We start from the raw sequence: 19,302 nt of genomic DNA on the forward strand, positions 1-19,302 counted from the left end.
CATCCTCATCATCATTATCAGTGTCATCTCAACTCTTTTCTTCTGCAATATAGGATTTTCTAGACTGTTTCTTCAAGAGAGCTTCATACTTTGCTTCCAGTTCCAAGTAAGCTTTATCCTTCTTCACCTTTTTGGGATTTCTACATTCAGTAGCAAAGTGACCCAACTCATCACAATTGAAGCACCTTATCTTTGATTTGTCCACAGATCCTATTTTATAGCCACCTTTGCTAGCTGAATTGTACTGAGCTTTTGGTTTCCAATTATTGTTGTTGGAAGATTGTCCCTTACCATTGAAAAACCTTGGCTTCTTGACTCTTATGTTGGAAAATTTCCTAGTCTGGTAAGCCATGGATTGGTCCATTTCATCTAACTCATCCAAGGTGTAATATTCATCTTCCTCCAGCTCCAATACAACTTGCTTCTGAGGTCCTTTGTTCTTTTGTTCCATAGTTTGAATAATTGGAACTTGATCATCTTACTCATCTTCACTTTCTACTTTATCATGAACAATTAAAGCACTTGAACCAGCAACGATATAACGACTTTTATTTTCGTATTATTTAAGTGTAATTATATAATAATTAAATAAATAAAATATGTGTATCGGTCCCGTCAGCTGTGTGATATTTTGTCATTATTATATGTGGTTATTGGTTTACAGGGAATATCTTTATAATTAATTATTGAGCCGTATTATTTCTGTTTCACTTTTAAAAGTGGTTTTATGGCAGATTTATTTTAATAAATATTTGGATTGTCTCTAAAATTATTTTTATGGTTTTATAATTACAATAATTATTTTTGGGAATTAATAAAATTTAGAAATCAATATTTTATTAATTATTTATCCCTAAATAATTTTTTGATTGTATTTTAGTATAAATTCGATATTAAAATCATAAATGTTTTAAAAATTATGAAATTCGTATTTTCTTAAGTTTTGAATATTTTGAGAATTTTAAAATTATTCTGGGAATTTTTAGGATTAAATTTACCCACGCGTATGTTCGTTAAATTGTAAAATGCGGGTTTGAGGTGCGATTGAAAAATGCTTTAAAAATTATAAAAAAATTTAATCTGCTAGTTGTTGATTATTTTGGGAATTTTGAGATTTATTTGAAGTTATTTTGACTTGTTTTATCGGCGAAATGTATCATTGATAATTAAAAAGGCAGTGTCAGACTTGGTAATAGGGGAAAGAAAACAGATAAGTATAATCACCCTTATCCCCTGTTTTTGTTTATCTGGGTCGACTTCTCCCCCTCTCTAATTCTCTCTCTCTCTCTCTCTATAATCTCTCCCTCTCTGCACTCTTTTTTTTTCTATCAATCTCTCTTCCATCTCCAATCCCTCAAGAACAGATATGTACATGTATGTATAACTACTCTCAGTTCCTTTTTCTTCCATTTTCTCATCGCCGGAATCTTCTTCCTTCCCGGTAGTTGTGCCGCCGTCCGTACTCCGTTTCCGGTGACCTTGTCACCGCCTCCCCTCCCTCATGTGCATGTGTATTCGCGTGTGTTAGTTCTAGTCGAAAGGCCCGAGAGTTGACGTTGGACTAAGGATTCCCTAGTAATCAGTCGACAAGCTCAGCGAGGTTCCAATCGAAGGGCCTGAGTGTCGAAGTCGGATCTGGGATAGTCTAACACTTAGACGATAAAGCCGAGCGTTCAAATAGGTTCAAGGTCAATCGGAGATAGTTGTAAAGTTCTGCAAGGCAAGTACCCCTGACTATACTTTTATAGTTCAGTATATCTGAATAGCTGTTGTTTTATTCTCGTAATGGAACATAATGTTTTAAGTTACGTATCCCCTGTATTTGGGAAATGTTGTTTAAAATATGTTTTGGGGAAAAGTATCTTCTGAAAGTACCTATCTCTAACATGTGATTAAAATGAAAAAAAGTTTTGAATAGTGTACTGTGACAGAATTGTTTTAAAAAGAGATAGGAACAAGTGATTTTGGAAAACTGGATAAAGAGAATATTTTGTCCACCTATGTCGTGGAATATTTTGATCCACCTATGTCGTGGAATTTTTTGATCCACCTATGTCTTGGAACGTTTAATCCACCTATGTCGTGGAATTTGGAAAGAGGTAAAAAGGGAATTCAGTTAATCTATTGGAGTTGCGTAATAGGCCCGTTATTCGGTAACGGCCCAGCAGTTGGTGGCGTAAGAGGCTAATTCGGTTGTGCATACTGTTTAACCGATTAGTCCAGCGTGGGGGAGACATATCTAGTCTCCCAAGTTCCGGAACACATTCTTTATTCTGGATGGCCGTTAGTCACTGTCCAGTGATGATAGACTGATCAGCTATCTTCACCCGTTGAACATCCAATAGATCTGATTGATTCAATTTTGAAACTGTTTAACAAATAACTTGTATAGAACAGATGATTTGAAAGTGAAATAACATGCTAAAATTAAACTATGATATTTATACACAGCACACGACTGATGTTATTATTTTACATAGCATACTAGATGTTGATATCCAGTTTATACATGTTTTGCATGTTTTGTAACAAGTTATGAACTCTGTTCCCATAATTGATTTATCATAAACTGTTTTACTTGTTATTCATAAGTGGTACTGCTGAGCAATTGATTGCTCACCCTTGCAGAATGTTTTGTATATATATATTGCAGATGCCTAGGAGACTATTCCGTCGTAGTCAAGGCAGAGTTCCAGTTCCTCCAGTAGCAGGCTCCTTTGAGGTAGTTGTGTCAGAACAAAGATGGTCGGTTGAGTTGCTGTATTAAGATAGTATTGTCAGAATTATTTTTAATAAGTTGGTTTTGTAATAGTTGTAACCTAAGTCATACTTAAACCTGGAAAAGATTTTGGTAAATGGATCGTGTTTATGTTTTAACATGGAAGTGGATTATATTATGTTTGTTATTGTTGATGACGTCAACTCCTGATCCCGGGGTTGAGGCCGTCACAGTTGGTATCATTGCTACAGGTTTGAGTCCCTGATTTAGGTTAGGAGTAGAGTCAAAAGAGTGTAGGAAGGTTTATATAAAGTTGTGAGTCAGCAACTCAAGCAGAGGAGCGAGTCTAAGAGTTCAGTCGAGGGTTTCGAAGGTGTAACCCTGACGTCTATCGAGGATTGGCTGGAACTACCCTAGTTTTTAGTATGTCTCCCTTGTATATAGGTATTATTGGCAAAGTCCAGTAGAGATTTTTAGTTCTCCCTTTTGAAAAAATGAGTCTGATCGTGAAAGTTCAGTTTCTGAGCGGACCCTTGATGTGTGGGTTGAAGGGACACCAATAGTATCCTTAAATATCGCATTTTCGATGTCAATGGATGTTGCTGGACCGAGTGTGCGACCTCGGTGAATTCAGATGGAATGATAGTAGTCAACAACTGCAAAGACAACCACGTCTCGTAGCGTATGTGGGTTAGTATTGTTGTTTATATCTTGAACCCTTACACGTATTTCTTGAGACACATTTTGTTTCCAAGAGTGATTGCTTACCATCTAATAAGTTTCTTGTTTTCCCGTAAGAAAGTCAAACTCGAAGCAAGAAACTTAAGGTTCTATGGATTTATTATAAATAAGATTTTCCCTTTATTTATGAATTTTCTATTTAACATTGTTTCTTTCCTCGGTGATTCTATCAGTTGATTGGGGCAAACAATGCATATGATTTGACTATTTTTCTGTGTGACAAAGGGTCTGGTGGGACGCCACCGAATTGTGTGTTGTGAACTATGTGGTACTAAGACTGGCCATCTTATGTACTTGTATGGTTGCTTTCAGTCATACCTACATCTTCTTCACTTTTCCTTCTTAATTGATTTCCTTGATTTTGAAATTTCATTTGATATTCTATGACAATGAATTTCTTCAGTGACCTCTGCAATTAGACAGTCCTACTTATTGAAAGTAAATAAAAGTTGACTATCAGGAGGAATGGAGGTTCTACATCAGGTTGTTATTAAAGAATAATGGCAGCAGAGAGGATTTAGGATCCAATGACGAAAGTTGCAGCCTCGGAAAAATAATTCATTGGTTGGTGAATCACTTGCAGGTAATAAGAAATCGCCTTTAGAAGAATGGATGGTTGAAACTCGGACTAGTATGCTTAGTAGAGTTCAGTGTTCCTTAAGTTTGACTTGATTTACCAGTTTGCTCTTTATAGGTTGTGGCTGATATAGCCAACCAAGTCTTGTTGTATATTAGATTAGTTTTGGGGTTGTAATTGAGTAGTGATGGGAAGTTAGTCAGTTGCTGTTGTATTGAGGAGCCATGATAAGGTGTTTAGTTTCTTTATATTTCAGTTTCCTGTACAATTGTTGATTCTGCTACTGTCATTGTTGCTATTGTTGCTAGTGCTGTTAATCTAGTTCTCTTTTATACATCGACCCTGATATTAAGGACATGGGTATTTTGATTGGGCAGCATTTTCCTGATACAGGTGCACCGTTTAAACGGTGATATCTTCTATTAAACAGTCTTGTTATATTTTGAATAAACTCATCTTTATATTTCAGAAAGATGCCACCCAAGAAAGCTACCCAGTCTAAAGAGAATAGTAGTAGTTTTGTTGTGGGTCCAGCTATAAATGAAATTCTGTATTTGTTGCGCCAGCAGCAACAACAACAACAACAGTTAATCCAACAGGTTCAGCAGCAGCAACTACTGTTGCAGCAGCAACATCAAAGAGTGAACCAGATGGTTAATTTCAAATCCTTCCAGAATGTTAAACCTCCTGAGTTTAAGGGTGAGCCTGATCCAGTAGCTGCTGGAGCATGGTTAAAAGAGATGAAGAAAGCTTTCAATCTTGTCCATATGAGTAACAATCTTAAGACCGATTACGCAAGTTATTTCTTGAAAAATGAAGCGAATTACTGGTGGGAGTCAACCAGAGCGTTAGAAAGAGAAGGTCATGTCCCATGGGCTATGTTTACCGAGTTGTTTTTGGAAAAATATTTCCCTGATTGTATGCAGAATCAAATGGAAATTGAGTTCTTAGAATTGAAGCAGGGCGATAGAAGTGTAGCTGAGTATGAGGCTAAGTTCACAGAGTTGGCTAGATTTGTACTAGACTATGTACACTCCGAAGCTCAGAAGGCAAGGAGGTTTCAACAGGGGTTGAAGCCTGAAATTTACAGTGGATTTATGGCATTGCAACTCAAGACGTATCCTTTCGTAGTTTAGGCTGCCTTAGTAATTGAGATTGATTAGAAGTTAGCCGCTAGAGAAAAAGAAGATAAGAAGCGAAAGATAGATGATGTGGAAGAAACATCAGGTCAAGAAGGATCTAGCCAGAAGTCTCAGTAAAAGGTTGGAAGGAATAAGAATAAAGAATTTAAAGGATAAAGTTTTTCTTCAAATAGGCTTAATAACACCTCAATCATCTCTAGCCAAGTCAAGTCAGTCAGGTCGCCTATATCGGACTGTAAGGAATATGGTAAAAGTCATGGTGAAGTATATAAAGCAAATATTGAATGTTTCAGGTGTGGACAGAAAGGACACTATGCGTTAGAATGTAAAGTAGAAAATCCTGGAGTCACATATTACAACTGTGGAAAGGTGGGACATATTGCCAAGAACTGTAGAAGTGTTTCCCGATATAACATGGGAGTAGTGCATCAAAAGGTCTGACATCCAGTACACCCAAGGCTAAGACTTATAATATGATTAAAAGGTCAACTGCTCAAGACCCTGATACGGAACCAGGTACATCCTTCCTTAAATTTCATATATGTTAAAGTATTGAGGGGCAATGGAGTGTCTAAGTTAATTATATGTGGATAGAACGAAGTTAATGTTGGAATATTTAAATGAACCCTTAATTATGGAAGTGGCTAATCGAGATAAAGTACCCGTGAACCAGTCCTGTCCTAAATACCCTACAGAAATCTTAGAAAATTTTACGACTAACTTATTACCTTTGGAGTTAAAAGATAATCTTAGGAGTGGATTGGGTGTTTGTCATAGGGCAATGATTGATTTCCAGCAAAAGCAAATCATAATATCTACGGAAGCTAATATTAGGATGAGTATCCAAGGGCATAAGCAAGAATGCAGGGCATATCAAGTACATGTAGCGGATATTAAGAAGGAAGCACCTAAGTTGGAAGAAATTCAGATTGCAAGTAAAGTCCCAAAGGTCTTACCAGATGACTTACCGGGATTACCTCGGAGCATGAGATAGGATTTCTCATTGACTACTGCGCAGAGTCGACCAGTGTCAAAAGCTCCGTATCGTATGGCTAGTAGGAATCAAGTAATTAGTTACGCAGCTTTAGGAATTGTTAGATAAGGGAGTGATGAGGTAATGTGTATCCCGTGGGGTGCACCAGGGATGTATATAGAAGGAAAAGATGGATGTATGCAGTTATGTACTGATTATCAGAAATATAATAAGTTGATAATTAAGAATCAGTAACCCTACTTAGAATGGATTACTTATGTGATCCAATGAAAAGAGCGTATTATTTCTCGAAGGTTGGCTTAAGATCAGGCTACCATTAGTTAAAGGTAAACCTGAAGGCATACCAAAGATGGTGTTTAGAACGGGATATGGACATCACGAGTTCTAGTGATATTGTTTGGATTAGCAAATACACCAGTCGCGTTTAAAGATTTATTGAACAGAGTGCATAAGGAATAATCGTATAAGTGTAATTGTATTTATTGATAACATCCTCAGCTATTTAAAACTAAGAAAGTCCCTGTAGAATGCCCAAAGATTTCCCTACGAAGATTAGAAGGGAAGCAACTGTACGTTGAGTTTTCAAGTATGAATTTTGGTTGAGATTAACCAAAGATTATGATTATTCCATTAACAACCACCTAAGCAAAGCTAGTGTGGTTAAAATATACCTTGTGCAGAAAGGAAGGATTGAATGTGATTAAGATCACTAAGGAGTTAGAAAAAGAATTGGAAAGTGTGGGAGTTGAAGTTTGAGTAACCGAAGGTGATAAGAAGCCACTCTACGAGGTTACTTTTCAGTCTAAGATGATTGGAAATATAAGGGAATTGTTAAGGCCGAATTAGTTCAACAGACTATAAATAAAGAATATTGATTCGGAAAAGGTTAAAAATCAACTCATAATAGACAAAGGGAGGATGCAGATTCATATCAAACGAAAATAGAAATAAAGGTGGGAGCATTAGTCTTGCTGAAAGTTTTTCCTTGGAAAGGAGTAGTGAGATCTGGGCATAAAGGTAAGTCAAGCCCTAGAAATATCAGACCATTTGAGGTATTAAGAAAAGAAGGTAAAGTCGCCTAGGAGCTAGCGCTGTTGCCACAACTGCAGCATACTCATAGTGTGTTTTATGTCTTTGTGTCAAAGAGATATATTCTCGGTTTGAATCCAAACATTGGGTATGAATCAATCTAGATTCTAGTTCGTAAAGCGAGACTTTAGGAATAAGTCTATTCCTATAGTGAGTATACTTTGGAAGAGTCCTTGAGTAGAAGGCTCTACTTGAGAGTTAGAGTCAAATATGCTTGACAAATGTCCTCACTTGTTTAATTAGTTAAGATTCTGAGGGCATAATCTTTTTAAGGGGGGGAAGGATATAACGACTCGTATTTTCGTATTGTTTAAGTGTAACTATAGAATAATTAAATAAATAAAATATGTGTATCGGTCCTGTCAGATGTGTGATGTTTTGTCATTATTATATGTGGTTATTGGTTTACAGGGGATATCTATATAATTAATTATTGAGTCGTATTGTTTCTGTTTCACTTTTAAAAGTGGTTTTATGGTAGATTTATTTTTACAAATATTTGGATTGTCTCTAAAATTATTTTTATGATTTTATAATTACAATAATTATTTTTGGGAATTTATTAAATTTAGAAATTAATATTTTATTAATTATTTATCCCTAAATGATTTTCTGATTGTATTTTAGTATAAATTCGATATTAAAATAAAAAATGTTTCAAAAATTATGAAATTCATATTTTCTTAAGGTTTGAATATTTCAAGAATTTTAAAATTATTCTGGGAATTTTTAGAATTAAATTCACCCGCACATTTGTTCGTTAAATTCTAAAATGCGGGTATGAGGTGCAATTGAAAAATGCTTTAGAAATTATGAAAATTTTTAATCTGCTAATTTTTGATTATTTTGAGATTTATTTGAAGTTATTTTGACTTGTTTTATCAGCGAAATGTATCGTTAATAATTAAAAAGGAAGTGTCAGACTTGGTAATAGGGGAAAGAAAACAGATAAGTATAATCACCCTTATCCCCTGTTTTTGTTTATCTGGGTCGACTTCTTCCCCTCTCTAATTCTCTCTCTCTCTCTCTCTCTATAATCTCTCCCTCTCTGCGCTCTCTTTTTTCTCTCAATCTCTCTTCCATCTCCAATCCCTCAAGAACATATATATACATGTATGTATAGCTACTCTCAGTTCCTTTTTCTTCCATTTTCACCTCGCCGGAATCTTTTTCCTTCCCGGTACTTGTGCCGCCGTCCGTACTTCATTTCCGTTGACCTTGTCACCGCCTCCCCTCCCTCCTGTGCGCGTGTATTCGTGTGTGGTAGTTCTAGTCGAAAGGCCCGAGAGTTGACGTTAGACTAAGGATAGCCTCGTGATTAGTCGACAAGCTCAACGAGGTTCCAATCGAAGGGCCTGAGTGTTAAAGTCGGATCCGGGATAGTCTAACAGTTAGACGATAAAGCCGAGCGTTCAAATCGGTTCAAGGTCAATCGGAGATAGTTATAAAGCTCTACAAAGCAAGTACCCCTGATCATACTTTTATGGTCCAGTATATATGAATAGCTGTTGTTTTATTCTCGTAATGGAACAGAACGTTTTAAGTTACGTATCCCCTGTATTTGGAAAATGTTGTTTAAAATATGTTTTGGGGAAAAGTAACTTCTGAAAGTACCTATCTCTAACATGTGATTAAAATTAAAAGAAGTTTTGAATAGTGTGATGTGACATAATTGTTTTGAAAAGAGATAGGTAAAAGTGATTTTGGAAAACTGGATAAAGAGAATGTTTTGTCCACCTATGTCGTGGAATGTTTTGATCTACCTATGTCGTGGAATGTTTTGATCCACCTATGTCGTGGAATGTTTTGTCCACCTATGTCGTGGAATTTGGAAAGAGGTAAAAAGGGAATTCAGTTAATCTATTGGAGTTGCATAAGAGGCCCGTTATTCGGTAACGGCCCAATAGGTGTGGCGTATGAGGCTAATTCGGTTGTGCACAGTGTTAACCGATTAGTCCAGCGTGGGGGAGACCTAGCTAGTCTCCCAAGTTCCTGAACACATTCTTTATTCTGGATAGCCGTTAATCGCTGTCCGGTGATAATAGACTGATCAGCTATCTTCACCCGTTGAACGTCTAATAGATCTGATTGACTCAATTTTGAAACTGTTTAACAAATCAACTTGTATAGAACAGATGATTTGAAAGTGAAATAGCATGCTAAAATTAAACTATGGTATTTATACACTGCACTCGACTGATGTTATTGTTTTACATAGCATGATAGATGTTGATATCCAGTTTATACATGTTTTGCATGTTTTGTAACAAATTATGAATTATGTTCCCATAATTGATTTATCATAAGCTGTTTTACTTGTTATTCATATAGTGGTATTGCTGAGCAATTGATTGCTCACCCTTGCAGAATGTTTTGTATATATGTATCGTAGATGCCTAGGAGACTTTTCCGTTGTAGTCAGGGCATAATTCTAGTTCCTCCTGTAGCAGGCTCCTCTGAGGTAGTTGTGTCAGACCAAAGATGGACTGTTGAGTTACTGTATTAAGATAGTATTGTCTGGATTATTTGTAATAAGTTGGTTTTGTAATAGTTGTAACCTAAGTCACACTTAAACCTGGAAAATATTTTGGCAAAGGGGTCGTGTTTATGTTTTAACATGGAAGTGGATTATATTATGTTTGTTGTTGTTGTTGATGACGTCAACTCCTGACCCCGGAGTTGAGGCCGTCACAAACAACATGTCCATGGTGTGCTTTCAATGATTTTCTTTATAGCATTTTAAGTTCATAAGTTTTTAAGATTCCATATAGAACTTCCAAAGTCATTCTACTTAGATCTCTTCCTTCTCTAATAGCTGATATTTTCTGTTCAAAATGGTCAGGATGAGCTAGCAGGAACTTTAGGTTAACCTCCTCAGCTTCAAATATTTATCATGTAGCTGCAAGTCATTTATCAAATTACTAAACCTCTAAAAAACTTCAGTAATTCCTTCTTTTGGTTTAGCCATAAACCCCTCATACTGAGAAACCAGAATCCTCCTTTGGTTTGACCTAACTTCCTCTGTTCCTTCACATAGAATCTCTATCTTCTCCCAGATCTGTTTGGCTGTGTCACACTTGACAATGTTATTGTACATTACATTGTCAAGTGACTCTATTAAAATCAGCTGCAAGCCACTATCCAGAGAGACTTTTTCTTTTTCAGGTTCAGTATATTCTGAAGGATCTTTAAGAGCATAATGTGCTAAAATGACCATATCTCCATCTGTAGATTCCTCAACTCTTACCATGGGGGTAAAAGGCCCATTCTTGAGGATCTGAATATATAATGGGTTGGCCATCCTTATGAACAACATCATTTTCTTTTTCCATAATGTGTAGTTAGATCTGTCAAAGGTAAGGATTTTGATACTCCTGAGCTTCTGTGTATTAATTCTTCCAAGATCTTTAATCTGTTTGCTTTCAGATTTTGCTATGATGCCACTTGTTAGGTAATGAATACAACACAGAGGGGGGGGCTGAATGTGTTTTGGATTATTTTAAGCTTTTTAGGCTGTTATGGATGTGGTGAATAAAGTAATCTAACTTGTAGAGATAAAGTGTTTTAACATAAATAATAGAACATGCACATAAACACACTATCTTCAAAACTCACTTAATTTTATATTAAAATCAAATATGTCTTGCTATAAATTTCTGGGTTCTTAGTTGATAAAGAACTCAGCTTCTTTCTTAAGAGAGTCACAAGATTTTTAGATCTGTTTGTTGCTACTAAAATAAAGCATCCAGTGTTTACTTTATAGAATAATAAACACAGGTTTTACACAACATGCAATAGCATGTACTAAACCCTACTTTAAGTTAACTAAAACTTTCTATTTCTGGCTTAGTGTGTCTTTACAAATCGTGCATGTTTGTGACTTTACTTTTTCAGTTAATCTTGGCCTTCGATCTTGTACTCTTCAAGCTGCTTTTTGTAGACTTTTCAAATCAGTGATTGATTTGTTTGTTGATTGATAATCTTGGATTTTTGACTGGTCTGCATCTTGTACTTTGAGTTTTATACCGAGATCTCTAGTTTGTTATATAGAGAACTCGACATCTCGATAAATATAATGGCTTATCGAGATCTCTTATTACTCAATAGTTGTTTTGACTTATCGAAGTCTCTAATTTCTCTATAAGAGAATTTGGCTTGTCGAGATCTCCGAATTTCTGCATGAAGAAAAGACTTGTCAATATCTCTGAAATCTCTATAGGCATATTGACTTATCGATATCTCTGATATCTCTAATGAGAGTTTGACTTGTCGATATCTCCAATATTCACATCTTCAATTTGATTTGTCGATATTTCTGAGTTCTCTATTGCAGAAATGACTTGTCGATATCTCCAATTTTCACATCTTCAATTTGACTTGTCGATAACTCTGAGTTCTCTATAAGCTATTTTTGACTTGTCGATAAGTCATTCTGGCGTTCTCGAATGACTTCTCTATATGACTTGATATGTGACTTGTAGATTTCTTGACTTAGAATGTTTTTCTTAAAACAAATTTATTCAACTCCAAGCTTCTTCACACTTTCTCTGAGACATGATTTTCATGATTTTCTTCCAGAGTTTATTCTTAGGCTTGAGACTGTTTACAAAAAAATACTTCAGTCTAATCTATTTACACTTTTACGGACTCAAGTGATACAATACAAAATGCAAACTTAGATTATCATACAACTTACTTAGGGCTGTCAATTTGATTTAGTCTTGTTATAGTACAGGCATGTCTTGCATAACATTATTTTATAGTTGTGTATTATATAGTTGGGCATAGTTTGCTTCCTTTCGAAGTTATACTAGCGGGTTTAGTATTGAGTTGGAATTTGTTGAAAAGAGTTTTAAAAGAAAGTGAAAATGTATTTATGGAAATTTGGGATTCTTGTTTCTAGAACTGTAACCTGAAAAGATCTTGGTGTAGTTTGGGGTCACAGATGTTATATTTCAGTTGGTGGCATTTATTTATTGATTCAACAGGTTATTTTGGATTGAGGTTTCATCGTGACGACCAAATCCTCTTACCCCAGATTTGGGGGCGTTACATATTTTTTGTTCCAAATGGTCAGGAAGGGTGAGTAAGAATTTAAGGTTTACCTCTTCAGCTTCATAATACTTGTCATGAAGCTGCAAATCATTTATCAGCTTATTGAATCTTTCAAAAACATCAGTTATACTTTTCTTAGGTTTAGCCATAAAACCCTCATACTGTGATACCAAGATCCTTCTTCGATTAGATCTAACCTCTTCTGTTCCCTCACACAATATTTCAATTTTCTCCCAGATATGTTTAGCAGAGTCACAGTTGATAATGTTATTGTACATTACATTATTAACAGACTCAATCAATATGAGTTGTAAACTGCTATCCAGTGCAACCTTTTCTTTTTCAGGCTCTGTGTAGGTTGAGGGATCTTTAGGTGCATAATGTGCTGGTATGACCCTGTCTCCATCTGTAGCTTCAAGAACCCTTTCCATAGGAATGAAAGGTCCATTTTTGAGAATCTGAATATACATGGAGTTGGCCATCCTTATGAACAATATCATTTTATTTTTTCACATTATGTAGTCGATCTTGTCAAAGACAGGTATCTTGATACTGTTTAATTTCTAAGCATTCATTCTTCCAAGATCTTTATCTGTTTTCTTCAGATATTGCTCTGATACCACTTGTTAGATATTGAATGCAAAGAAATGTAACACGGGGTGGGGGGTGAATGTGTTTCTTGGATTTTACTTGGCTTTTAAAACTGTTTGGATAATGGTTGAACAAAGCAGTTAAAATTGTAGAGATATTATGTTTTAACATTAATCACACAAAATACAATATATCAAAAACTCACTTAATTGTATCAATTAAGTTTGTCTTGCTACAAATATGTGTGCTTGAAAATAAGAACTCAGCTTCTATCTTGAGAGAATACAAGATTTTCTAGATCTGTTTGTTACAACTAAACTAAGGACCCGTGCATGCTTTATAGACTAGAAACACGGGTTTACAAAACTTGCACTAAAATGTACTAAACCAATTTCTACAGCAAACTTGTCTATTTCCTTTTCTGGTGTTAGCAAATCTGTGCAGAATCTTGCAGGTCTATGACCATCCTTTGTCCAGTGAATCTTGGCCCTTGATTTTGTATTCTTCAAGATGCTTTTGTAGACTTTCCAATTTAGTGAATGAATTGTTTGTTGACTAATAATCTTGAATCTTGAACTTGTTTGTAATATGAATTTGAGATAGCATGTCGAGATCTCTTTTGTACTGTGGAGAAGTGACATATCGATAAGTAAAATGACTTATCGATATCTCGAGTTCTCGACATATGTAAATGACCTGTCGACATCTCTAATTCTCGATCTAGGTTTTTGACTTGTCGACATCTTGAGTTCTCTACATGAAAAATTTGACTTGTCGATATCTCGGAGATATCTACATGCAGAAATGACTTGTCGATATCTATGAAATCTCTACATACACATTTTGACTTGTCGATATCTTTGAGATCTCTACATAAGTTATTGACTTGTCGATATCTCCAGTTCTTTATATCTTCATTTGACTTTTCGATATCTGAGTTCTCTACATGTAAAAATGACTTGTCGAAATCTCTTGGGGCTTCTCTACAACTCATTTTGGACTTCTCGACTGACTTCTCGATATTCCTTGATCTGTGACTTGTCGATATCTTGACTTAGAACATTTTTTCTAGAACAACATTATTCAACTCCAAGCTGCTACACTTTTCTCTGAAGTATAATCATGATTTGATCTTCTTCTAGAGTTTATTCCTTAACTTGAAAACTGTTCACATAAAATTCCTCTAGTCTAATCTACTAAACATTTTTACAGACTCAAGGAATACAATTACAAAATACAAATATTGATTATCATACAACTTAATCTTAGGGTTGTCAATATGACTTAGTCTTGTTATTATACAGACATGTTTTGCATAACATAATCAGAATGTGGTATAATTTGATATACTTGTTTTGGTTGGTTTTGTTATTTACTATTTCTGATCGTCGGATATTTTTCTTAAGTGATCAGGACCGTTAAATCGAAATACTAAAAAAAATATGCACTACCCAAATTTCTAGGTTCGAATCTTGTCAAAAACAAAATTTTTATATTATTATTTTACACTACTCAAAATTCCAGGTTCGAACCCCTCCATCAACAAAAAATTATTTTATTATTGATAAGTTATCCAAAATTTCAGGTTTCGAATCTCGCCTAAAATTAATATTAATATTATTATTTTTAAAACTATTAAGTTTAATGATTCAAATCTCATCAAATTATATATTATTTAATATTATCTAATTTTTTTATTATAATTTTAAAAAATATAAACATATTAAAGTACTCATAAATGACAAAGATAGATTAGACGATTATTACCAGTGTTACAGATTTCAGAAATCGGAACTATTCGGTTTAGGTACCAATTTACGATTTATCGGACGATTTTTAAAAAATCGGATGATTAATCGGCGATTTATCGGAAATCGGTCAAATCGGACAAATATTTTTAACCGATTTTTGAGCGATTTATCGGCGATTTTTGAAAAATCGGCCGATTTCTATAATAGAGATTATTAAACGAGATCACAGCAATTAGCTAGACTCAGGTCAAAACATAAAGTCCATTGATTATTCTTAAACCCTTCTGTTCATCTCTCTCTCTCTCTCATCGATGGCTGCCACAATATCTCGCAAAATCACCCCTAATTTTTTCAAAAATACACATCCTCTCTCAACCTTATTCAATCTACACAAAACCAATCTCACTTCTCCTCAAACCCCGCTAAACCCTAATTTCAAATTTTCAAATCTTACCCATTTTCATGTCCAACCAGCCCAATTTCAAGAAACCATTTTTCTCAATCAAAAAACCATCAAGTCATGCACAAATTACACCCCAAGAAACTATAATTATCACCCACAATCAAGAACCATAAACCCTCAAAGCTTGAATTTTTACCCAATTAGAAGCCCTAGGTTCTTGTCAACTAAACCCCTCCAAAACCCAGATCAAGAATCTGTTAAAACCCAAAACCCAGGTCAGGAATTCGAAAATACCCAAAACCCAGTTCAGGATTCTGAAAATGCACAAAAGCCTGATCAGGTTTCGGATGAATTTGCTGGATTCAAGAACCAGGAGATCACGGGTCCAACCGTTGAGCGAGATGTTTCAGCTTTAGCGAATGAAACCCGAGAAGTTCTTGAAACAATGATGAAGACTATTTATAGTTTGAGTAAGGTTTTAGCTGTTTTGGGTTTGTTTAATCTTGGTTTGGGAGCTTGGATATCGTATATTACTCGAGAATCAGCTATTACTGAGGTTTCGATACAGAGTTTTTTGGCATTTGGGCTTCCGTTTTCTCTGGCATTTATGTTGAGGAGGTCATTGAAGCCGATGAATTTCTTTAGGAAGATGGAGGATCAAGGTAGGCTTCAAATTTTGACTTTGACTCTTCAGATTGCTAAGAATTTAAATGTGTTCTTTGTAAGGGTTCGTGGTGTTTCGTATATGTGTGTTGCTGGTGCTTCAATTGGGTTGATTTTTGCTGCGATATATAGATGATTATGGTTTTGAATCTTTGTCGTATTGTTTTGTGTATCTGAAGAATGAATATATTCAATAAATTTTAGAAAGGATTGATTTAGTTTGAGTATATGAGATGTTTATTTTTAGTATATGTTCATGTTATGTACTCTGCCTTGCTATGTAAGTAGTCAAATTCAAATATATGAGTTGAGCAATGTAGTCAGCGTACTAAAAAAAGCAGAAATTTAACCGAAACTAAAGATCGCATCAACCAAACATAAGCACAGCTATAAGCTATAATTGGTGTGATTTGGATAATTGACACCAAGGTCCTTTTCTTCCTGGCTAGCTTTGGCTTTTGTTCTCTTCTTAGAAAGGTATTTAGCAAATGTTAAAGCTTCTCATTTGTGTTATATATTTACCTCTCATTAGTCATTAGTGATATATAAAAATAGAAAGATAGGGTTGGTAGAAGGGATGTCAATGGGGTGGACACTGTTTCTTAAACTTGTCCACAAAATTATTATAAAAAAGGTAAAAAAAATCAATTTCATGTTTGTCCGATTTTTTCTTGAGGATTGTTTATAACTGTGTGGTAATAGCTGTTTCATACGCATCTTTGGTTTTAGTGGAGCATTCTAAAAGTATACAAGGGTATTTTACATTTTTTGAATCCAAATTGTACTAAAAATGGCCAACACAGAATGCTTGCTGCAGGGGTAACTTCAATAAAAAACATCACCACCAAGCGTAAACTTTCCTAGACGTAACATTATTCTGTCTCGGCTTTGTATGTATCTCCAAACTTCAAATATACGACATTGAGCTGGCTTTATATCTATCTCCAAGCTTCAATATATAATTTTGACATGTATTATAACCTTAAAGCCCTCTGGGTAGGCTGTTGAATAACAATAATGAACCTTGCAACTTGGCTTTTACATCTTAGGTTGCATCTTTATTCATACGCGTAGCACATGGTAACTCCTTTTGACAAATCTATTGCTTTTGATGTCAATATTGCAAGTATGGCTACTATTTTTGTGACTGGTGCTTTAGCTATTTTTGGTTTATCCCAATCTTCATTACCCTTGTTCAAAACTTAATTTTCTATCCTTTTATATTATTATTGCTAGTATTATCTCTTAGTAATATCTTGTGGGCACTTTGGTATCCTCGAATTTGTGCAATGAGCTACGGTGGTCATCTTGTGAGCCCAATAACTAGTTGGTAAGAGTGAGGAGCAATTACATGTATATGTGATTGTAACATATTGCAAATTATTAAGATTTAAGATTGTTGTTCCACTGCTTAAACTGTGAACTTCATCTGTTGGAATATTGTTAGTTAGAGTAGATCAAATTGTTACCAAAAGATAGAAAAACCTACAAGAGCAAATCTGATGGAGGAAGATAATTAAAAACGATAAAAGGATAGAATTATGTGGATTAACCGCAGAAAACCCATGCCTTATTATTCTAATGAAACAAATCTTTTTATTATTCTAGTACTATAATCTAGAATATTCGTAGTAGCCTATTCATTTAATATAACTAATACCTATTAAATTACAATCAAATCTATTCTTAATTAATAATATAAAATAAATTCAAATTAATATTTAAATTGCTCTGTTTCACATAAAAATCAATTGTTGATGTTGAAGTTGCCACATTAGATATTTCGATTTTCTTGACACCCAAAAATTAATATATGTTGCTTAAAACACAAATGAGACTCCAACAAGGTAATTTGTTTGGGTTTTTCTTGGTAGAACTTTCCTCCTTTTAATGGGATGGCAACAACTATCTCTTTTTCTAAATGCAAAATGAAATTTGCTTTTTGGTATTTAGCTATATCTCCTTTGCATATTTCTGTTTTTTCCTGAGGGTTCGTGGGGTTTCATATATCTGTGTTGCTGGTACTTCGATTGGGTTGGTTTGTTCTGCGTTATATTGATGATTATGGTTCTAAATCTTTTTTCATATTAGAATTATGGTATGTGTATTTGAAGAACGAGTATGGTGTTCAATTAAGTTTCAAAAATGACTGATCTAATTTCAGTAGCTAAGATGTGTAAAGGTTTACTCTATGATGATATTATTCTATCTGGCTTGCTTTACCATATATGGTCAAATATATGATGTTGAGCTCTTTAGGCAGCCTGTTGAATTCAAAGGTTAATTCTTCCTTCGTATTTTAATTAGGAGTCTACTTTGTAGTTAGCTTGCATTTTAAAAGCTTTCTGTTAAGTCCCGGAGAGGAGGCTGGTAAAATTTTGCAGTGGAGTAGCATATGATAGCCTTGATGATGTATGGCGTATCGATTGATTTTGATGTTGACATGGTAAGTTCATGCATCATTGTTTTTAGTGACATTGGGTGCTTTAATTGTTTTATATACTTGCACAATAACATTTATATATAAATCAGCCATATTTTTGGCTATCACTTCTCAGAAATGAACCGACTAGTTTATTGATCGAACTTGAATGATACGACTCTCTATTGGTAGTATAGTCAATTGAGAAATATCTTGGGTGCACTCAGGTGTCCTCTAATATTAGCTATGGTAATTATGTGAGCCGAATATGCTGGTGTTAAAGTGTAAGGAACATGAAGGTGGCAGAGTCAATGGCGACGAAGTTGCGCATAAATTGTTGTACTGTTGTGGAGTGAAAATGGGCGTAGTTGCGGGACATATACTCCACAATGCTGTTTAAACACGGAGTTATTTAAATCATGTGGACGACTCCTCCAAAATTAGCATTCGGGATCATGTCTTCTACAGACTAGAATAGTACTCTTCCGTTTTACTGGATTGTTTATGTTACTTTTCAGCATGCTTTTCAATGCTCGTTTAAAGTATATTTTCATAATATTTTGTTTTTTTTAAAAAATTCCGAAAAAAAGTTTAATGTTTAAATTTTTATAAAAAAAAAATTTAAGAAAAAATATTTTAAAACATACTTTATTGAAATCTTGAAATACATATAAACAGTGTACGTAAACTATGTAGGCGACTGAGGGAGTACACATTAGTAGAAATCTATGATAACAAATCCAATACTATGGCTGGCTTATAACAAGCTTCCATGATGCAGCGAGGGCCGAGGGGTGCTCCTCCTCAACCTCAAATTCTTGATGCTAAGATACACATTGAACTAAAATTAGTAGTGTATCACGATTCACGTGTAATTCACTTCTAAATTTCTAAATTATTCAAATTAGTTATATAATATGAATATTTAGTATATACAATGTATAAATAATATATTATGTAGCAATAGGGATTGATGCCCAGTATAATTAATATATATATGAATTTTTGTTTGTACGTGCTAATGCAGCTAAAATATATAAAAAGTTGCAATTTATTTATCTCATATTTATAAGTTTAAATAATTAATTAAGAGTAGAGTTCCATGGAATCAATCTTTTTATTGAAGTTCTTGGAGTACATCTGTATTTTGCAAAT

This window comes from Apium graveolens, chromosome 1 (assembly GCF_009905375.1).
Source record: "Apium graveolens cultivar Ventura chromosome 1, ASM990537v1, whole genome shotgun sequence".
Taxonomy (NCBI): domain Eukaryota; kingdom Viridiplantae; phylum Streptophyta; class Magnoliopsida; order Apiales; family Apiaceae; genus Apium; species Apium graveolens.